The following is a 24,144-nucleotide window of genomic DNA, read 5'->3' on the forward strand; positions in this document are numbered from 1 at the left end:
GCACATTTGTATATGTTTACTTGAAGAGAGCCTTTGGCTTCATATATATATAGGTTTGGAAATCATCAGTATGTTGGTTTTAGAATGTAAGATGTCATTATTGATCCTTGCTAAAACAGTTTTAGCAGCAAGAAAGGCATAGAAGCCTGATTTTATAATTGGAAAGGGAAGGGAAGTCTTCTGCTTAAACATGGAAGATTGAGTTCGCATGTTTATTTTCTCAAATCTCACTAAAACATTAGCAAAGAATAAAAACCTAACAGGAAAGAGATGGGAAAGGATATGAATAAGATCTATGGCATGTTGAAGAGTGAAGTGCAAAGGAAACATGGTTAGTAGAGTACAGAAAGCTGAAATATAACTACCTGAAGAAGGAAGAGCCAACGAGAAATAGAGTTTTGCCTCCAGACCCTGGAGGAATCGGAGATGACAAGAATCACTGAAATGGGGGATGAATGATAGTTGAAATTCCTAATGAACTATTTAGTCTCCCAGATTCCCTCTGCAGCCATGTGACAATTCCTCCTCAATCCTGAAATAAGGCAGGAGGTTTACTCCCTGGTGAAACTGAACAGAAATAGTATCAGACACACTGTTGTATCTGATACAATAATTTCAGACACAGTAGAAGGCCTGAAAACGAGATAAGTAATTGGCAATGTAGATTCCAAATAGAGAAACCATGGAATCCTTCCTTTTACAGAATGCTGCATCCAAGCTTTTAGCTCCCTTAGTGGGAGAATGATAGATTTCTTTCTCAAGAAATGAGAGTGGGGGAAAAAAAATCAGGAAAAATAGCTCAGAAAAAAATGAAAACATTTATAATACATATAGCAAAAGAAAACTTAAAGAGCAATCATTGATAAGCTCAGAGGGGAAAAAAGATACATGAAATAAGAATAGGATGAGATATTTAAAACAGAACATTTAGTGAACAAACAAGATTTTTAGAAATGAAAAAGTATAACTCCAAGAAATTTAAACAAAATAATGTAAGGTTTGGCAGTTAAAAGTGAGGAAGACAGTAACAGCTAAAAAAGACACAAGAGAACCATAATAGGAAAGGAAAGTAAACCAAGAAGTCTAGTATCCTAATTAATATACTCAGTCAATTTTTATTGAGCATCATTATGTACCATCTATTGTTCTAGATGCTGGGCTATTGCAGCGAATAAAATAAAATTCTATGATCGTGAGTTCCAATGAGACAGAATTGAGAAGATATAAGTAAAAAAATTAGGAGTGAAATAATACATAGATAATCTGGCTTGAGTTATTGAGGTTCCAGATTGAAAGTGCCCATTGAATTATATAGTATAATGAATTTTTTAAAAAAAGAAAAAGAAAGGCACATCATGATGAGATTTTGAACAGTCATGATAAAGAGAAAAATGTAAAAGCTTTCAGAAAAGAAGGTAACTTTCAAAAAAGAATAAAGAATTGTGTCCATCTAGAGGGCTGGGATAGGGAGGGTGGGAGGGAGGGAGACGCAAGAGGGAGGAGGTATGGGGATATATGTATATGTATAGCGGATTCACTTTGTTATAAAGCAGAAACTAACACACCATTGTAAAGCAATTATACTCCAATAAAGATGTTAAAAAAAAATGAATAAAGAAGACCGTTCTTGAAAGGGGTGCTAGAAGCCAGAAAAAAAATGGAACAATTCCTGCGGTACTTGAAGGAAAATGATTGCCAACCTAGATTTTGATATTTAGCTAATCTCTGAATAATATGAGGATTAAAACAAAAGAAAGAGAAAGGTATTTGAGCAAATACATGGCATTGAAATTTTTACCACTCACCTCATTTATGGTCCGTCAAATCAAGGGAATAAATCAAGAATGATGATTACGTGAGATTCAGGAATGAAGAGATCTAACCCAGAAGAGAGGTGAACGTAATCCCTAGAAAAATGAAGTTGCAGGCAAGGGTGACACCTGTATACCAGACCTACAGAGCAACCAGTGCTGACTGTTGGAGTATAGGGGAGGGCTCCAGGGGAAGGTCTTTCAGAGGAAATGAAAAGTTAAAATGATGGATTAGCCTACGTGCTCCCCCATAAAGATTCACAGAAGAATTTAGTGGCAGGAACATAGAAAACTATGCAGATATTTTAAAAGAGGCAATTAATTCCAAGGAAGAAAAATTATAATAAAGTAAATGATTTTATGATGCAGTGCATGACCCAGCAGTAAACAAAGTTACTTAGTTACTGTAATATAAACACCAAACAGTGATTTCTATCCAAATTGCGATGAGAGAAAGCTCATTAGGGAGTAAACTCATAGGAGAAAGAAAAATCCTCATCTTCCGTGTAAGAATTCAAGGGATTCTTGAACTTTGAAATAATAGGAAATAGCACGGCTATTGTTTGTACCTTTGAGATAAATTATAGAAAAATTAACTAAGAGTTAAAATGATCGCCTTTCAAGGAGTTGAACTCCATGTTGACACAGAGGACTGCCGTTCTTATTAAAATCTTTCCAGTATTATTTAACTTTAAAAAGAGTTTGCATATAACATTTTGAATATAAAATTATATTTGGATTCTATTAATTAAAAAAGAGGAGGAATGCTTGAGGAAGAGTCTGAAATGTGCAGTTGTCGCTAGAATTAATCTATAAGGGGCAGAATAAAGAGAAGTGAGGATCTATTGCTGCATTTAGCAGCTTTAGCGTGGGAGAGGTTTGAATCGGTTTATAGGATACAGAGAATGAAATAGTAGAGAGGAAGAGTTTGAAAACCAGGTAAAAAAAGATGAGAACCCACAAATGAAATCCCCCAAATAGTAAAGTTTGCATTGGGACCACTGCAGTGGACTGGGGTCCCTGCAAGTTAATATTCTTCTCCCTCATCCCTAGTGCCTTTCCCACCCAAAATTCAATAGCCTACTTTGCAGCTCTTGTGCAGGGGTGATGAAGTAGGGTTGTATCAGTTGATGTGCGTTTACCAAAAAAGGTTATGGCGTTGAAATGGAATGAAGACAGATGAAGAGGAATTTAGGAAAGGAGTTGGACATTAACTGAACCTGAGAAGAATTTGACTGAAAGAGAACATTCATCTACGCAGAGAGATTTGAAGGGAGGCTCTTCTCATTGTTTCTGAAGGTGCCTCCGTGGGTGAGTGGAACCAAGCTACAGGACCTCACCGTTGTGTCTCCGTTGCTTGATTATTTTGGTGACATACTCCTCAAACTGGATAGAATTCAGTCCTTCCTACAGATAATCATTACAAATATGTTTGGCGATTACTGCTGACATTAATGAGAGATTATTGCTGCCATATTTTCATTGCTTCATACGGAATGTATCATCTAATCCTTGTCACAGCTCTACGAGGTAAAAGTTGTTTTCATCCTGTTTTACAAAAAAGAAAAACAAGGGACACAGAGTTCAATTAGCAAACTGTCACCAAGCCAGTGAATGGAGGAGCTGATATTTAAATCTAAGTAGCATGACTCCTGATCACGTGTGGTTAGTTATTATCCTATGTTAGCTCTAGCTACATTGTGGACAGAGGAATAGCAGGTGCACAGGTTGAAAAAAGAGAGGGTATTTGGGGATTGAAAGTAATTAAGCAGAGCCAGAGCATAGGAATTAGGATGCACATATAAAGGGGGCATGTGGGAAACTGGTAGGAAAAAAATCTGTAGACATCGGAGAAACTAGTTCATGAAGAACCTTTTTGTCATATTGAAGACCTCTGGGCTTTAGCCTGATTGCTAGAAGGAGCCATTGAAGGATTTTAAGTAAGAAAATAATGTGATTAGATTTGTTTTAGAAAGGGCCCTCTGACATTATAGAAGATTGTTGGAAAAGTCTGAAGAGGGGATGTAGGGATGAGAGCATTTAAGAAACTGATGTTGATAGAGGTAAAAAGTAGGCACAGAGAAGAGGGGACAAATAGGACAGGCATTAAGGAAGTACATTTAATCAGTCTTAGTGAAAGATTGGAAGAGGGGATGAAGGGTATGATTCCTTTGTTTTTGCCTTGAGTAACTAGGTAGATGAAGCACCATTCACCTATATAAGAAAACCAGGAAGAAGAGCATGGGGGAGATAAGGAAAATATGTCTTCAGTTTGAGATATAGCAATTCTATGTGACCTGGGAAGCTTCTAGATGGAAATGTGCAGTGGTTGGTTGCTTTAATGTGTGTGTGTGTGTGTGTGTGAGTGTGAGTGTGAGAGAGAGAGAGAGAGAGAGAGAGAAATGAATATGAATGAATGGATTAATGGATGTGTAACCTGTCTATTTGAGTCTGGGTTTAACCTGTATAAATCACCTGCACATATTGGACATGGTTGTAACTGTCTCAGGGACATAAGCAAAGTTACAAAACATCACATGGGGGACTTCCCTGGTGACACAGTGGTTAAGAATCCGCCTGCCAATGCAGGGGACATGGGTTCGAGCCCTGGTCCGGGAAGATCCCACATGCTGCAGAGCAACTAAGCCCATGAGTCACAACTACTGAGCCTGCGTGCCACAGTTACTGAATCTCACGCGCCCTAGAGCCCGTGCTGCACAACAAGAGAAGCCACCGCAATGAGAAGCCTGCGCACCACAACGAAGAGTAGCCCCTGCTCGCCACAACTAGAGAAAAGCCCACGCGCAGCAAGAAAGACCCAACTCAGCCAAAACAAACAAACAAAAAAACATCATCTGGGATCATTTGACAGATATAAACTAAATAGTAAAGAGGAATGTGGTTATAATTGGGGGAAAATCACATTTAAATGATAGCTAGAAACAAAGACCACAGAGGAGATAGAAGGGGAGCCAAGTTCTGAGGGAAACCAACAAGTAATGGTTTCATGAAAGCTTGAGTAGTGAGTAGAATTTCAAGGAGAGAGTGATCAAATTTTACTGAAAGGCCACTAGACCTTTTGGCACTTAGCAAGCCATTACTGACTTGGTTTAGATTAGATTCATTGAGGAAGTTGGGTTAAGAGCTTGTTTTCAGTTTATAGATAAAAGAGAGGTGAGGAAATAAACCCAATTTGTGTAGACTAGACATTTCCCAAAGCTAGGAGATAACGTGAGGAAAAAATAGGGTCAAAAGATTTTTTTTAAGATGAGAGAGACTCAAGGGAAAGAGTCAGAAAAGAGAGATGAATTTGAAGATTCTGAGCAAAAAAGGAATCGTGGAGGAACATTTCAATGGGAAAAGATAGCGTCCAGTGTACAAAAGGGGCCATTTGACTTAGAAAACAGTTGAGATATCTTTGTTCACTAATGCTGTAAGGATGAAAGTAGGAACGTGATGGAGAAGGTCTAGCAATCTGTCAACTTGATAGACTCTACTTTTTTACATCCTATCCTGTGTTCCATGAACCAGTCGTTTATCCTTTCTTGGATTCCCGTTGTATTTGTGGTCTTTTCATTTGCATACTTAAATTGGTTCTGATATTTAATAACTTAATTGCATACTTAAATTTCCAATGCATGTGGGGAGATTCTCCTCAACTCCAACAAGCAATTCTTAGACACCAGCAGGGTGTCCATGAATTCAACTCAATTCTGACGGTTTACCCAGAGATAGCATCGATTCCACAGGTTTAAGGGTCCAGTTCTACAAGACTGCACCCCCATTTCAGACGTTGCAAGCCCAGGTTGTTATCTTTCCTTCTGAGCTACTGGCTATAAATCAGAGGTTCTCATAACATCCTTCTTGGGTTTAATTAATTTGCTAAAGCAGCTAATAGAACTCAGAGAAATATTTTGCTTACTAGATTACCACCTTATTATAAAAGGATATAACTCAGGAACAGCTAGGTGGAAGAGAGGCATAGGGCATAGTATGGGGAAAGGGCACAGAGCTTCCATGCCTTCTCTAGGTGGGCACTCTCCCGCATCTCCACAGTGTTCACCAGCCCAGAAACTCTCCGAACCTCATCCTTTTGGTTTTATGGAGGCTTCATTATATAAGGCATGATTGGTTAAATCGTTGGCCACTGGTGATTAATTCAACCCCCAGGGTCCTCTCCAGAGGTCAGGGAGTGGGACTGAAAGTTCCAACATTCTAATCACGTGGTTAGCTCCATTGGCAGCCAGCCTCATCCTTAGGTCATCCAAATGACCAAATACATATTCCTTATAAATCACAATATCACAATACTTTTTTATCTTGGAACCAGAGACCATGTCCCTTTGTCCTTCTAATTCCTCAGATTCAATATGTATGCTAGCCATGTGATAATCTTTAACCTTTGGCTGATACCTTGATCTATACATGAGAAATACCTGGCATAAAAAAAACCCTGAGTTTTGAAGCATTGGCTGATGACCTTTATAGAAGTCAGAGTCACAGCAACTAAATTTGAGGTTTTTGATTTGCGTATTTGGATATAATTTTGCAGTCTGAGCAGATGATCTACAACCTGGCCTCAGAGATCTGCCTGCAGTAAATTGTAAGATGTGCCTTCTTTTTTTTTAACCTCCAAAAGTGGAAGGGATGAGTCAGCCCATCTGGGATTTTAAACAGCCAGTTCCAGGGACACTGCACAGCCCAAAGCCATGCCTCCAGCAAATCACTATTAAAAATATTCTCTGCTAGGCAAGACCGCCTAATGTGTCAACCTTGACTGCTTCCTGTAAGTAAAAGGAAATATTTAGAAGTAAAAACAACAGAATTACTATTGAAGGCAATCATAAGGTTACTTCCTTCATTTGCCTTTGAAAATATGGTGTGTGTTTTATTCCCTGATAGCCTTGATGTTTTACATGAACAGTCAGATGTAACTCATTTTACCAAGGACGGATGAAGTTGAATCAATTTTCTCTCTGAAAAAGCTAATAATGTGTAAATTGATATATAAATGTTGGTGGTATATACTGTATGTGCACTGGAATGATAGTATAAGCTTTTTTCTGCACAGATATCAAGAATGTGATATTATTCACATAATTGCAAAGATTTAGACACAACAGGACAAAGAAGATATTTTAAAGAAAAAAAATGAGGAATCATACAAATTTTGACAGGGTCTTTTAATGTCTGATAAGATATGTATTGAAAATTAGTATACTGAACATTGTTTATAATATTAATAATTGGGCACTAGAAAATGATAGTTACCTTTGAATATAAACCCTTTGTTCAGTTATTCTTAAATAGGATTTTAATGTCAGTACCAGTATGTGCAAAATATTAATAATAAATGAATTAACATAAAGGAAAGTGCAGGTCACTGTTCACAGTAGGAGCTCAACAATGGTTAGCTGAATTTGAATGATATAAAGATAAGAGGGAAAACATGTTAAACCCTTCTGTAAACAGCAGATGACCCCTGGCAGGAGTCCCTTCTTTTTCTTAGCTTTATTAAAGACTTTCTTACTATTTAGGGTGATTATTTTTCTTCTTTAAATTTTCCAATATTCCTTTAAATTTTCTGCCCTGTTAGATATTTTATTATTATCATCAGAAATATATATATATTTTAATCTTGGAAAGACAAATTACTTCCTTATATGCAGTTTTACTTTAAAGTAATGGTACATGAAATACCTGTCATTTGAATCTGCTGTTATAACTCCAAACACAGCCTTTCATAAAATGAAGTGCCATGTGCAATAAATGAGTGCATATACCGCTACATAAGCTTAAAAATAAAACAAAATCTTTAAAAAGAGTTACCAAAGTCACAACAACATTTTTTAACACCCTCATTCGTATGTTTAATTGGTATGCCTGTATCCTTCCGATGTCTACACTTCCCATCTGCTACTCAAGGACAGATTCACGGGAAGAGGACTACAACAAGGCGTGAATACTGGAACCTGTGGGTCCTGGGGGGCCACCAATGTCATTACTGTTCTAAAGAAATTAAATTCAAGATGTACTGTGTATTCTCATGGCTCTCAGAGACATTGTCGGTCACCATAAGAATTTTGATGTTTGCCCACGATGGATGAACCCATTGCACGGATTTAGGTAAATGAGTGAAATTGTCAGGCACGGATTTCAGAAGAACAAGATTAGTGTTAATGAGGCCAATTCAAAAGTAGTGCAGTAATATTGAGGTAAGAAGCGATTTGAGCCTAAAATTATGCTACTTTTATTTTTTTCCCTAAAATTTCGTTTGGCCTCCATTTAACTCTGGGAGTGGGTGAAGAAATAAAGATATGGGGAAAAAGAGAAATTCAGTATGATTCTGTGCATCCTTCAGATGAGGAATTCAGTATGATTCTGTGCATCCTTCAGATGAGGAAGGCAGAGGAAAAAAGATGTGTTGAGGTTGATGTTTCTTTGGAGGTACAGGGAGAAATATGTACTGGTCACATGGTATCCGGAATGGAGATGAAGATTTAGGAGTCATTAGGGTGCACCCGGTTTTTGAAGCCTTAGGAGAGATTGAGCTCATCCAAGGAATGCATAGAACAGTGTTTCTTAAAGAGGAGGGAAGAATAGCAGAATCCACTAAGGGTCGTTTGCAAACTCTACGTTCTGCTTCCCAACATCACAGGGGTGGAGAAGGAAGCATGTATACTTTGAAAAAACTCCCAGGTACTTCTTTGATATGCCGTCCTCTCCCAGGGGATGTGGACATTGATACTGTTTTAAAAGTTCTCCAGGAGATTCTGATGTACACCCAGGACTAAGAACCACTAAAGGCAAGTGAAAGGGGAAGAAGGGTGAGCATTCCATCTAGGAGAAACAGAACTCAAATGAACAAGGCCAGACCTGATTATGTTCTCTAAAGGTGACAAGAACAACTACAGAATATTAGCAACTGTCACAAATTAAAGGATAACTTTATATATGTAACTTCTGTGAAGGACTCATAGCCATTTATCGGGCTCTTCAACTACTAGTATGCCGTCTGCCTTGTAAGAATTCAACAGCCACTGCTTTTCTAGAGATGACCAGTATTTCCAAGTGTTTCGCATTTATTTGGTGACTGAATCTGACCACATTCTAGAAACTTTCAAACATGCTTTCATGTGTTTTTCTAGTTCCCTTTTGAGTGACAGCAAATTTCACCAGCTTTTCCCTTGCTCCCTCTTCTCTCTTTACTCCCCTTGATGTCCCACCCCATCCATCTTAATTTTGGCATCCTTTAAGAATATACGTCCTGTCTCCAACTTATTCTTCCTCATTGGGTTCCTGGATGTTTAACTTTAGCTTCTTTCTGTTTGTTCCATAGTGAATCTCTCAAGATATACAGTCTAGTCCATATCCAGTTGGATTCTGATGGCAAATCAAATATAAATGTGAATTATGGAATTTTTTCTTGGTATTTTAAAATCTCTCCTAATGTCCATCTTGTCATCTCTTTTTACCTCTTTATCTTTTTAATTGATCAGTTGGTAGAGTGAACATGCCAAGTCTTACTGCTTCCTCCTTAATTTTTCTGCACTTCAGTTCCTGTTCTGTAAAATGGAGACAATTGCAATAGCTTCCTCATGGGGCAATTACGAGGCGTATAGAAGGCTTTAGTTGTTATCATTACTTCCTAATGACACCTCCTTTTCTCCCCAAAGTTTATAAATGAGTTTACCAAGATATAATTAATGGAAGCCAGACCCAAAAGTGCACAACAGCACACACATCCACAGAAGCACACAGGCACACGGACATATATCTTGATTTGGATGGTGGTTACACAGGCATATACATTTGCCAAAGTTTTTCAAGCTGTATACTTAAGATGTATACATTTTCTAGATGTAAATCATACCTCAATAAAATTACTGGGCGGAAAAGGTGTAATGAGAAGGAGAGCAGTAGAGCAGTTAAGATTGTGGGTTCTGGAACTGGATTTTGGTTTAAACCCTGGCTCCAGTACTAACTGTTGGTGTGATCTGAGGCAAGAGATTGGCCTCTGTTTCAGTTTTCTCATTAGTTAGATCTGGATAAAAGGACCTATCTCATAGAGTTGTTATGAGGACTAAAGGAAGTAATCTAAAATAGTACTTGGCACATCTTAAATAGCATATATAGGTTAGCTACTGTTTTCTCATATGTTTTCTTAAAATAATGGCGTTACATATTTCTAGGGTATGTGTCTTCTTTGTACATCCCATATCTTTACTTAGGTAGTGTCTTTTTTCATGCAGAGAAAAAGGTTTTATACTTTTTTATTACCTCTGTGTATGTCCAGCATTTAGCCTGATGCTACATTTAATAGGAGCAAAATCAACATTCATTGAACATTCACCAAGGTCATACCAGATCAAAAGACAGTTTTTATTGTAAAAACTGATTAAATTGGGTATTCCTAACTAGTAGTGAAAATTGTATCTGACTGATTTAAACCAAATCTACCCAAAGAATAATTATTCCTTTAGCAGCAAATTTTAAAATGGTATGAAAATAAGTTTGTGAGAAGTAAACGGATTTTCTTTTAACCTCAACTATTCTACTCAACCTTTCAGATCCCAGAAAATTACAGTAATAATAAATTGGAATAATGTCAGATGATGGAAAATTCAAATCCACATGGATAATTGTCTCTTCTAAGTAGAGAGTGGCTATGGTTCTGGAGCTTTAAACATTTAAATCTAAAAGACAAATGTCCTAGTGTTTTAAAATGTTTCACACAGTGACCTTTTTCATTATGCATTTGAATTGTTTAAATCAAATTTTAATATGAAGTACAAAATCTGTTTGATTTAACAGTCATTTGTGTGAATTAAAAGAATGTCATCAGTGCCTTAAAAGAAAACTACAAAGTTTATTTTTTTAATTAAATTGATGGTAACCGTATTATTAACTAACAACATTTTCTATTTGTTCAGTTATACAGTAAAGAGAAAAAAAACATCCCACTTGATTCCCAGTTCTTGGATTAGAACTGATAATTACTATTTATTGCATACCAATTATTTTTCAATTCCTATACTTGGTGGATTTTACAGGTTTTATTAAAACTGTTGCAATGTAATTATTATCCCCCTGTAGACATGAGAAAACTAACAATATAGCACTCAATTTGAAGCTTAAACATGCTTCACTGAATGTGTGGATGTTTTCCTCTTTAATGTGAAGTTTCTAATATGTGGAAAACTGGTACATAGAACCGGAATACTTTAAAAAGTGTGAAAATAACCGTCTAGGAAATGATAAGGTGATATGTAACCAAAAAATGGGCCATTACAGAAGTCAAAAACATATATTATTGGTTGGATGAAATCTGAATTTGCAAAAATAAAAAAGGGGGGGGTGCTTCCCTGGTGGTGCAGTGGTTGAGAGTCCGCTTGCCGATGCAGAGGACGCGGGTTCGTGTCCCGGTCCGGGAGGATCCCACGCGCCGCGCAGCGGCTGGGCCCGTGAGCCATGGCCGCTGAGCCTGCGCGTCCGGAGCCTGTGCTCCTCAATGGGAGAGGCCACAAGGGTGAGAGGCCCGCGTACCGCAAAAAAAAAAAAAGGGGGGGCGGGGGGAATGTTTATGACATATATGGGGTGAAGGGGAGAGTTATTCTTTTACAAATTAATTTTGAAATAGTATGTTAAATAGTTCAGTTTGAAAATAACAATGAAATTAGGACTCATCATACATTAATAAAGGTATATTTCCAATTAAAGGGAGTGTTTTACCCATGGTACTGTGCTGATGAATCCCATTCTGTGGTCAAGACCACATCTAAAGTACCGAATCCATTTCTTGGGGTCATTTTCTAAGAGGATAACTGGAAGGGTAAGAGGTTTTTCATGGTTTCCAGTGAGGATAAGGTGCTCTGATTACCCTGGAAAGGAGAAGCTTGCCAGTAGACTACATGACAGCAGAAGAGGAACAAATGGGTGAATAATACTGGGAGGTGGAAGAGAAGCATCATTTTCTGTTAGCGCTATGCAACCATGGTGTAAGGTGGTTTGCAAGGAAGTTAACTTGCAAATACTGTGACTACTTCAGCAGAAGCCAGGTGACCCCGTGTCAGGGAATGTGATAACCGAGGATTCCTCCTTGGGAGAAAGGGAGTGGAGGACTCCTAAGCAACTTTCTGACCCTTAGCCTTTCAGACCAACAGAAGTGCACAGAAGTTTGCCAGGTAGATTGTATGTTATCAGTTTAGGAGAATCCGATATTAAAAAAAAAAAAATCATTTATGGGGAAAGTAGTTTTTGAAATGTTATTTTTTCCTGGGTATAAAGAATTGGAACTAATATTTCTTGATTTTAGAAATACCAACAACAAAATTTAATTGGCAAAGATAGTAAGAGAAAGAAAAAAATGAGAATAAAAAGGAGAGACAGAGAAAAACAAAATCCTTATAAAGTGTGATACATTTAGCACTTTTTCTTTACCTGCCCCCATCAATTTAGTCATTATTTTCCATTGTTTTACATATACATACAATAATCTGAGGTTTAGGAATTATGTTGTTGTTACAAGCTATTAATTTTTACATTATATATTTGTATTCTATAAACACATTTTAAATTTTTGTGTTGTCAGTTTTTGGGTTTTTTTTTTTTACTATATTTACTACAATTAAGCAACTTTTATTTAACTGGTTTTTATTCTCCCTGCCAGTATTATATGCCATCACTTCCTTATTTAAGATCTCTTAAATTTGACTTACTACTCAGTCACCTAGAGTATGTATTCAAATAGCTTGTGTAATAAATAGGAAGTTTGAATTACTGAAGAAGTCTTTCTGTTGCCTTTACATATGACTAAAAATGTGGCTAAATATAAAATTATTGGTTGGTCATTAAAACTGTAGGCAATGCTCAGTATTTTTTTAGGAATTCAGTTTTGCAGATGGGTATGATAACAAACTGATGTCTTTCTCTTTTCATTAATAACATTATTTTCCCGACTTCATGATTTTTTGACATTAGTTTATCATTGTACCAAAAAAAAAAAATTAAGAAGTGTATGGCTCTTCTTAGGCAGAAGGGTTAAAAAGCCTCTTATTTAGTTAATTTGAATTTGTTAAGAACACACTGAACTTCTTTTGATCTTCATATAGTTTCACCAAGTTTTCTTTCATAATTAGCACTCATTCTTCAGTAAATATTGAGACTTTTATTGCTTATTTTTCTGGTTTCCACATTCAGTATACCTAAAATCTTTTATTAATGATCTGTTCTGCTACCTCTATAAAAATTTTCTTCTGAGGTAAGTTTAGCTCTTTGCTCTTTTTCACTCTTCTTATGAGTTTTTCAAGTTTGACCTCTATGTTACAGTTTTAACCATCATATCAGTTGTGTCCTTAATCCCGCTGGTACAATGTTAATATATATGTAGCCTGTCCTGATTGAACTAATTTGTCTCAGCATATTGCTTTTGCTGGTGGCAGTGTAAATGATACACCATCATTATAAAATTAAGCGTATACCTCTCAAATGACACAGCACTTCACTCCTAGGTATTTATCCTAGGAATCAGAAACACAAGACTTTGAGTTTTGAGTTGAGACAGAAAGCTATAGGAGTAAGTGAGAAACCTCGTGTATTGTGAAAGGACTTCTCTGTTTAACAAGTGGAAGCATATATAAGACACATTATTTTTCCTCAGCCTAATTTCAGGGAGCTTGTAGAATATAGCACTTCTTAAAATTTTATATAGGCTCTTTGCCATACTTAGTTTTTGATTGTGGTGGGTTTTTTTTTTCAGTGTTTTTCATAGTATATTAATTTTAAAAAAAAGAAGTCAGGGGAAGGTGTGTCAGGAAACTAATATAATAATATTTATTTTATGTAAAATTAAAAAATCATAATGGGCTTTTTTGGAAGATATGAACTTAAGAATGTAGTGGTTCTAAAATAGGTCATGAGAATATCCTTGGATACTAAGTAGCTCCATCTTTCTGTGTAAGAGTTGCATTTCAAGGGGTGAACAATAACTGTATTTCTGTGTCTTATTTTGTGCAGTGAGGTGTTAAATAAGTGGGATGAGGAACTCCCTATTTTATTTTAAAAAATTTATAATCTAGGACTAAGGTGTTGCTTTTGGTTAAAAGCTAGTGTTACAGTAATTTTTGCTGATTTTAATATTAATCATTAGACTTTGTCAAATGAGTTAGTAACTAAAACCAACACATTGTTCGTGGTATTACATCATTCATTCTGCATGAAACTGAGGCTGTCTCTTGTCCTCTTATTATCCCAGTAAGAATTTACACCACTTAACCAGGTATTAATCATTGGCTCTTGTGAAAGCTGGGAATGTTTGAGTCAGTTGGATTATTGTGAGAAACAAAAACAGTGATAAAGCAGCAAAAAGCCTTTGATGGAACAAATTGCCTATGAGAAGACTGGGGATAAGCTCAGGAGCCTTGGAAGGTAGAGCTCAGTGAAAGGATACATGCAGAAGAAGCCAGCCACATCTTCAGGTGGAGAGGAAGGAGACTGCAAGGTGTTGTTTCTAGGGGTTATCATCTTCTCTGTAAATTTAGAAGCAAGGCCATCTTCTCAGTAAATATTCCTGGAATAACTTGAGGGTACTGAGAGAAGGAAGAAAGACTGAGAAGTTTTGTTGGTAAAGTTTGGGGTCAACTGTGGAGGAGAATGCAATAAGGAGTCATTCGGGAGAGAATTAAAGGCTTGCTGAGCCATAGAGAGGTCTTGGTGTGGTTACCTGTGTATTCTGAGTCCATTACAGTGGCTTTGCAACCTTTCTGGTAGTCCTTGACAGAGGGGGACAAAGGAAAATAAAATAACTGGGACAACAGTGAACTCTCAAGTGTAGGAGACCAAGGAATTATATGGGAAAATGGAACAGGGGTCAGGAAGGCCTGATACTGAAAACAGACTAGAAATCCGTGTAGCTCCACAAGATTAGCTAAATACTTAAGGTCAAAATATAAGAACATAATTAGGAGGCATTAGTGAAGAGTGGTAACCTGTTGCCCAGTTGGCAAGCTGATAATGACAGCAGTAGAAGAGCAGTCAAGAGAAAATCTATCAGGCTAGTTCTGTCCCATTACTCCTGTTAGTTGAGGGCTACTCTGTGTTGTGTGTTTTGCTTAAATCCAGGTTGGCAAACATTTTCTTACAGGGCTAGATAGTATATATGCCTTAGACAATCTGAAAATGCATTTACCTGAAAACCACAGGTTGTTGCCCAGGGACACTTGTGTGAAATCCCCATTAGAAGTCAAGGTAAAAAAAGTATCAGTATAAACAGTGTTGCAATCCTTGTCAAAACGAACTTCCTAGCCTCCTGGATGTTAAAGAGCTTGTTTTCAATCTACCTACAGGTATCTATGTCTGTATATATGTATGTGTGTGTGTATATAGGTATATGATACTATATACCTAATACTGTTTTAGTCCCTATGAGAAACATATAGAAATTACAGAAATAATCTGTCTTTCAAGAAATGCCAATCTATTTGGAGAAGGAGATGGGAAAAGGAAGACTGGAGGAATGAAAATACTTATAAAATATCATATAGTTGGACAGTGAGTTACTGCTACAAAGGTGACTTAATGACTTTGAGTACAGAATTGCCTGTATACCAAGCAGGAAGATTTCTCTGCCTTTGGACTTGAGGTTTGAGACAGTAGCCAACTGGGAACTCTTTTCTCACGTATAGCATTTCAGCTACTCTCGTGCTTTGGAAAGATGAAATGACTCATTTTTCCAAGATTATTATTTCTATTGCTTAGATCTGCTAAATGTCATAGTCTGAATAGTTATTAAAAGTTGGAAAAATAATTAAATGGACACTTTTCAGACTCAATCACATTTTGACTGGTATGATAATGGTCTCCCAAAATATTTGATGCCTTGAAAGTAGTGTACTGCTGTATTTGATAGAGACTCCTTTTTCTTCTTTTTAAATATTTTCTTGAATTATAAAATAAATTTATGTGGCAATAGATTAAGTCTGTTAATTCTATTTTGGGCAGTTACACCTAAGAAAAATAAAGACCAGTGGATAAATCCTATTTAGTGTTTGACACATTAAAGTGGTCATTTAAAATTGTTAAACCATATTTGGAAAGTAATCAGAAAGCAGCATGTAAAAGAAAACAGGATTATCATTTGTTTCACTTTGATATCATAGAAAAGTATGTTGGAAGGGCCTAGTGCTATCACTTCCTACCTGTAATTTTACAGTAAAATACAATCTGGGATTCTAGATGGAAAATTACGTCATCAGTTGTTCAGTGGCATGATGGTGTCTCTGTAAATCTGCCCGAGCAATTTGGTTACTGCAGTCAATTTGTGTTTTACTTTGCTCGTTGTCAAATTCAAGATTTCTGTTGTTCTAGTTGAGCAAAAATTTTTGTATATCACGATTTCAAGATGGTCGGTAAGATTCATGTTGGCCTTTTAAGTTAAGATACATGTGATGTTAAGCCATCCCACAGTGTTGACAATAAACTTTCAATGACATAAAGTGAAGTGGGAAATATTCTCCCACCCTAATCTTACCCAGGGCTATTGAAAAGAGATGTTCTTCTTTAATGATGACAGGCACGATGAAGGAAAACTTGGTATGAACTACAGTTCTAAAGAGAGTGATTCCAACCAGACTGTACTGATGGGCATCAGATGAACAGAGAAGGAAATATAATTGTAAACGGAAAAGGCGGGACTTTTTGTTTCTAACGATTCTGTTACGTTGAGGGATATTTGAGGATCTGACCACGAAGGATTCAGCCCTGAGACTGGGTTTAACATTTTAAAGCATTTTTAAATATTAAAACTTAGATGAAGTCATAAAAGGTATGTAAGTAACAGATGATAGCGATATGGGAGGGAGCATTAATGTGATGGATGAGAACATCAGTGTACAAGGTTAATAGCTTCAACTGATGGATTGCGTCAAATTATGGGATTAAATTTGAATGTAAATATTGTAAAAACCAGTTTGGACAGTTTTAAGGTAATGGAAACACAGCTTGATGGCAAATGATGCTTTTTAAAAAAGTGAATCTGGGTATTTTTATATGACTATAAGATTAATATGAGCCAGTAGTATGAAGCAGCTGCTAAAAAATAAAAACCTTAGGCACGATAGAAACATGGTAAAGATCAAGAGAAGTCCTAGACAGTGCTCGCTTCGGCAGCACGTATACTAAAAATTGGAATGATACAGAGAAGATTGGCATGGCCCTGAGCAAGGAAGACATGCACATTCGTGTCGTGTTCCATATTTTTACCTCACACCAGTCAGAATGGCTATCGTTAAAATGTCTACAAATAATAAATTCTGGAGAGGGTGTGGAGAAAAAGGAACCCTCCTACACTGTTGGTGGGGATATATTTTGGTGCAGCCACTATGAGAAACAGTATGGAGGTTCCTCAAAAAACTAAAAATAGAGTTGCCATATGATCTAGCAATCCCACTCCTGGACATATATCTGGAGAAAACTCTAATTCAAAAAGACACATGCACCCCAATGTTCATAGCAGCGCTATTTACAATAGCCAAGACGTGGAAGCAACCTAAGTATCCATTGACAGATGAATGGATAAAGAAGGTGTGGTATACATGTACAATGGGATACTACTAAAAGAATGAACTAATTCCATTAAAAAGAATGAACTACCCATCTGCAGCAACATCGATGGACCTAGAGATTATCACACTAAGTGAAATAAGTCAGAAAGAGACAAATATTGTATGATATCACTAATATGTGGAATCTAAAATACGACACAAATGAACTTGTTTACGAAACAAACAGACTCACAGACACAGAAGACAGACTTATGGTTACCAAAAAGGAAAGGGGGTGAGGGAGGGATAAATTAGGAGTTTGTGATTAACAGATATCACTACTATATATAAAGCAGATAAACAATAAGGACCTACTGTATAGCACAGGAAACTATATTCAATGTCCTGTAGTAAACCATAATGGAAGAGAATATGCAAAAGAATATATATCTATATCTATCTACCTATTTATTAATCTATCTATTTATCTAGCTACCTACCTACCTATAGTATAACTGAATCACTTTGCTCTACACCAAAAACTAACACAACATTGTAAATGAATTATACTTCAAAAAAATAAACAGATTAAAAAAAAAATTCCTAGACACTTTGCACACTGTGATGTGCAGGCCGCATCCAGAGGGTTGTGCTGCTGTCTGTGAGCCATGATTTAAGAAGAGTGCTTAATATGACAGAGTGGGTCCAAACGAGGCTGGAGGATGACCAGTTTTCTTCAGATGTTCAAATTGCCGATGGAACAGATGCTGGAATTATTTTCTTTCAAGTAAAAGCTTCAAGAAGCAGACTTGATTCTCCTGGGAAGGCATGGGCAGCCACTGCCAGAGAGATATAATAAAGAGGAATCTTTGGTTCGGTAGAGACTGAAAGGAATAACTTCTATTTTCCTTTTAAAAGTCGAAGATGCCATGATTATGGCATTATTGATGCCATAATAAATAATGCCATGATTCTTGAATATAAATCTAAGACTTGAGAAAGCAAAAAGAAAGACAATCCTGGGTAAGAACTGAGATAGGCTGTGACTGGAGGGTCTCACTCTTGATTAGCTTCTGGGCCTATTTTAAAGCATGTTGTTTGGACCTCGGCTCTCCATTTAAAGCCTGAATTGGACTTAATTGTGATACAGTGTCAAGTGATAAAGGAGCATATCACAAGGGGTATACTGTTAGCCTTAAAAAGGGAAAGTCAGAAATAGCTTCACGTGGATTTTTTTCTCAAATCAAGCAACGCAATGAAGTACAACAAAAAAGGCAGAACGCCGAACTCACAAGAAATGACGGTCTATCCCTTTTGAAGGTTTTCATGAACTATATATAACAGGATTATAGTTTTTTACACTGTAGTTCACTTAGAATTGAAAATGAAGGTGCCTTCGGCTACCTGACTGCCTTTATAATTCTTAGTGATTCCTACAGTCTCATGGCAAATTGTAAGAATTTTCTTTTTCTCCTTCTTGTTTATTTTCAGGGAGATGGGTTCTGTTCTTTAGAGTTTCACAGAGATGTAGTAGATCTTAGTTTGAACAAATTGATCCTCTTATTTCTTCAGAATCTGTTATGTGTATGAAAGTCTAATTTGGTGTGGGTCAGGGCAAAGGAAATATAAGGACACTGGGTAACAAAAGAGACAAAAAAGGATGACTGATGTGTTAACGCCCTTATAAGCCTCTCTGCTTCAAAAATACCAGTCTTGGATAAAGCTATTGTTGAAAGAACACTTTTTTCTCCCTCAAGTCCAATATCCAGACACACACAAGTATACACATACTCTTTTTATAATCTAGAAATGTTATAGGAATCTGGGAATACATTTTGTATTATTAAATGACACATTGTTCAAGTCATGGTTTTGTTTTGTTTTTTTCTTTCACAACCGAGTTTATAGTCAATTGTCCTGTGACATTAACACATTGTAGGTATTCTTAGTTTGTTATTAAAGAAAATATTGGGAATATTAGACATCTTCAGGGAAATTTTTAAAGAGTATTACTAGATGGGTGAACATTTATCCTTTCCAAGAATATAAAATTTGTGACTCATTTTTATCTTTGGTTTTCCACTGTAAAGAATGGGTGTCAGCTTCCTATGTAATTTTGATTTGTTTATCCAGCAGTTTTGTTTGTCTGTGCAGTTTTCTGTGTGCCAATTGTGGTCAATATTTGGTTTCCATAAAAGGTATGAGTTTTCTTTGAGGCTATCTTTCTTGCCATTGCCAAACCCACAACTGATGCACCATTACTTTGACTTTTGTTCTTAATTTAAACTTGGCACAGGTCCTGTCTTTGGTGTAAAACATGAAGCAAACTCCATTTTGACCTGGAATCTGGGGAGGAAACTATTTGCGTGACATTCTCTAAAGAGACATATAGACAGGATGTTTGTGTTGCTCTTATAGGGATAGAACTGCTACCTGAATGTGCCAGTACCCACAAGTTCAGGGTTGGCACTGCTATTAAAAAAAAAAAAAAAATCTAGCCAAGTCCGTTTTTCTCAGTTTATAGGTAAAAGCAGGTAAAGACACATCAAAATGTCTCTGTTTAATGGAATGCAAAGCAATCCATTTAAAAAGGCTGGAACAGAATTTAGATCCAGACTGCCTGAGTTTGAATTCTGACTCTACCACTTATATGCCCAGGCAAGTTATTTAACCTGAGTCTGTTGTCTCAACTGTAAAAATGAGACATCAGAAGTTTCAACCTCATGGAGCTCTTGGAAGGATTAAGGTAAGTGACTTAGAACAGGGATTGACACGGAGTAGCCTCTTCCTTCTTCTCCTCATCTCTCAGAATTGAATATGCAAGTTACATTCCTTTTTGGCAAGAGTATGGGATTTAGGGTCTTCGGAGAGTTACCTTTTGACATTCTGGCCTCATTGTCACCCTGCTCTAACTTACCTAGTCAATGACTTAGTCTTTACTTCTTATCTAGCAAACTGAATGGTAACCCTGTGACCTGAAGGTGCTAATACATCTCTAAGATGTGAACCATTCAGTCATATTTTATGAATAATTTAGGTCTCGTAAGCTCAGTTCATCCATACTTTGGAAATTTTTCAATCTTCTGTAAGAGCTACGTGGGGCTAGAAATTGAAACCACATAAAACAGTAAAAAAGAATTCTGACCAACTTTTACCTGTCAAATAAAGCCATTTATTCATATTTATTGAGTGTCTAGGACCTTCACAGTGGAGAAAACTACTTAATCATTCTCATGAGCTCCCTGCCTTGCACATTGTAGACACCTAATAAAATGGTTTTTTCAATTGAAGTTTATGACCAAGCTTTTCACAGTGAAGATTCCTTTTCAAATATTCTCTAAATCTCTTCTTTTAAAAGTAGATACCCAGTCAGAAGTGGAGAAGTAGCAATTGCTGAGCTTAGCAGTAGCCAAAAGCGAACTTCATCCCTAAGTCTAATGACAGCTTCTTGGATGCAGCTCATGTGTGTTTCTCTTCTCTCTCTTTTTAAAGACAATCCCTAGGTTTGGATCTACTGCTGATTTTGTAGTTTTTACTGGTTAGGTCATATTGAGAATGATGATAGCATTAAAAATGAAATGTTGTATTCTTTTTTAATCCTTTGCCCCAGATTAGTTGAAAAGGGAGAGAGAAGAGGGGGAGATCCATTACTGTTGTTCTACAACACTGAACTAATTGCTTCTTAAGAAATAGCATGAAAGTTGTACACATTATATAAAAAATTATTGTCTAAAGTGAAATTATTTTACAGATGAAGATAATGAGTGCTTATTGAGGTAATAACGCATAGAATTATATTCAAAGAAGAATTAAATAAAAGATGTTCCGTCATTCTACACATGGTTCACTAACAGAAATTCAAGATTTTTCACATTGGTAAGACAGTCACTTTTAGTGCCACTAAATTTTGTGCCACTTTTAGCGCCACATAATTAACTGTGATTTTGAGTCTTCACATATGGAAAAAAATTAGGCTAGTACAGCTTGTTTGTTTCAGAAACAGTTAATAATTTTTAGTTTATCACTGAAATGATATATATTTCTGAGTGAGCTTCTCCAGAGGCATGTCACAGGCATCTCATCATTCAGTATCACCCTGCCTTTCTGTCAGTTTTAGCCATTTAGAGCCGCTATTTTGGCCATTAACTCTCAGGTCCTTCACTCTCCTCAAGCTGATCTTGACACAGGATTAGGAATACCAAAGCTTCCAGTCACAAGGAACCAGTGTCAAAGAGATTAACTGAATTATCTGTTGGCTTAATTCCCCATTCATGCTCACATGGGAAGGGAATAACTATATGTGAGAGTTCTTTTACAGCTATACTCCAATACAGGCAATGGCTGTTACCACTTCCCTATATTGGATCATTATGGTGACCTTCATTGCTCCTAAAGAACTCCTTTACCTAGTCTTTCTCTTCCATGGTCTCAATTCGTAGCATACAAATGTAGTTCTCTGTTTCTGTACAGCCCAGACTTTGAGGTTAATTGAATATCTAATTCTTACCTACTAAAATTGGGTAGCTGCAGAAAGCAAGCTTCTTAATCAAAATTTCGTGTTTCTTGCTGCTACTAAAAAAGGCAGGAAGGCAGGCCTGTTAACCGGTATTAGTGAGACTTTATGAGAATCTCAGGAAAATGTTAATGTTCCTTTTGGCTGTGCTTCCAATGAATTAGCTGTTTATGTGAAACTTTGCCTGTATTGCTCATGAGACCAATGATGCTATGAGGTTTTTTCCCTCTGCCTTGGAAAAAAGTGTTGCCAGAGTCGTGTTCCTTATGATATTGTTACTTTGCTCCTGATTTTGCACTAAACTCAAAGACGTAATCAGGTAGTGTTGGGTGAAAATTGTTGGCATGAATAGAGAATCTTTTATCAAAAGATTTAAATATGATATCCTAAACGATAAGTTTCTTTCCTGAATTAAAAAACAAAAACCCAATAACTTAATTTTCCTTTATTTCTCAGTTAGCTGTGAAGGTAAGCTACAGGTAAACCTTTTCATACAGATGCGTACCTCACCATGTTGGTATTTCTAAGCCTCTTTTTCCTGAAATCTGTTTTACTCAGACTTTTTTTTTTTTTTCCCTAATAGACTATTTCTGAAATTGATGCAGATCTCTTATATCACAATTAATAATTTCCAGTTTATTTTTTTCTAATAAGGCTCTTCTTTTATTATTTTTTTTTTATTGGAGTATAGTTGCTTTACAATGTTGTGTTAGTTTCTGTTGTACAACAAAGTGAATCAGCTATATGTTACATACATCCCCTCCCTCTTGGACCTCCATCCCACCCCTCTAGGTCACCACAGAGCACCAAGCTGAGCTCCCTGTGCTATACAGCAGGTTCCCACTAGCTATCTATTTTACACATGGTAATGTATACATGTCAATCCTAATCTCCCAATTCATCCCACACTCCCCCTCCCCTCTGTGTCCACAGGTCCGTTCTCTATGTCTGCGTCTCTATTCCTGCCTTGCAAATAGGAAATACATGACTTTAATTTAATATAGGCTACATATATTTTGACCTGTTTGCTCATCCATATCTACCATCTACCAACTATGTGCTGGGCATTTGAAGGGTACAAAGCCCTCTGCCTTTATTTGATGGGAGTTACAGTCTCCTTTTTGAGAAGCTATTGGAGAGTAACATTAATGGGTTAAAATAATGTCAAATTAGAAATCCTTTTAAGACATATTTAAGGATAAAAATTACTTTAAATATCTTAATACACTATAGGAAAGCACAGGAAAAATCCTAAACTACTAACTTAGAATGGGCTTGGGAATAGAAATATCAACTTTGGAATCCTAGCACTGTTACTTAACAGGCACAAACTACACTTGCCTTTTTGCATTCTCATTTTGTTTTCCCTAAAAAATAGAGGTAATAAAAGTATCATCTTTATAGAGGTGTGTGAGAACTATGTGATATAATATGCACAACTACTGCCACCCAGTAGGTTCTTAATGCATTTTGCCTTTATTTTTATTACCAATGTTATTGAAAACAGGAGTTTATGGAAATTAAGTAGACTTATAGAAATTAGAACGTTATAGGATAGAATAATCTTTCAGAATGTTGGCTTATATGGCTTTTTAAGTTTATGTATGTCATACTTATTTGACTGTCAAATTTATTTTTAAAATTTCAATTCCCTCTTATCTCCAGGAAACATGTATTTTTATTTTTCCACACAGTATGTTGTCCTCCTTATTATTCTGGACATGGAAATAAAGGAGTGCTTGGAAATGTCTAGATTGTCTTGGCCATTCTCTTGTTACATTCAGTGATGTCAGTAAGACAGGCTCCTTCAGGAGCTGTGTACTTTATGAGTCTGGAGTGTCATATAAAAAAGAAATATCCATAACTCTATATTTTATGGCTGGAGGTTATATAAAGATTCTTGGTCGACTTTCTTTTGAGATTGAGTATTTCAGTAATGGTTTAAAATTGACATTCTGAATTATTATGTAATTATCTTGCATTATTCTTATTTTCTTATTTGAAAATAAAGAGCTCCTAATAACCAAAATATAGATGTACTTTGGACGTCTTTGACATATACAGTGTCCACCAAATCTTTCCACCTATCGTTAATAGGTACATTTCAGCTACACTATTTTTTTTAAGGCTAATTCTTTTTTACTTTATCTTATTTTTTTATCATCTTTTTTGGAGTATAATTGCTTTACAATGGTGTGTTAGTTCCTGCTTAATAGCAAAGTGAATCAGCTATACATATATCCCCATATCTCCTCCCTCTTGCGTCTCCCTCCCACCCTCC

The 24,144-nt window shown here is 36.4% G+C and overlaps 1 protein-coding gene and 1 non-coding gene across 2 annotated transcripts in view; both read left to right on the forward strand.

Moving 5' to 3' along the window:
* Window positions 1–24,144, forward strand: part of LOC149748041 (neuron navigator 3-like) — a 659,075-nt gene that overhangs the window by 374,880 nt on the left and 260,051 nt on the right. The window lies entirely within an intron of this gene.
* LOC115803527 (U6 spliceosomal RNA) lies at window positions 16,961–17,067 on the forward strand. Its single transcript, XR_004024268.1, has one exon. It is a non-coding gene; the product is annotated as a U6 spliceosomal RNA (small nuclear RNA).

The sequence above is a fragment of the Delphinapterus leucas genome, chromosome 11 (assembly GCF_059928025.1).
Source record: "Delphinapterus leucas isolate spDelLeu-1000000601 "Yukka" chromosome 11, BTC_Dleu_Yukka2, whole genome shotgun sequence".
Lineage (NCBI taxonomy): Eukaryota > Metazoa > Chordata > Mammalia > Artiodactyla > Monodontidae > Delphinapterus > Delphinapterus leucas.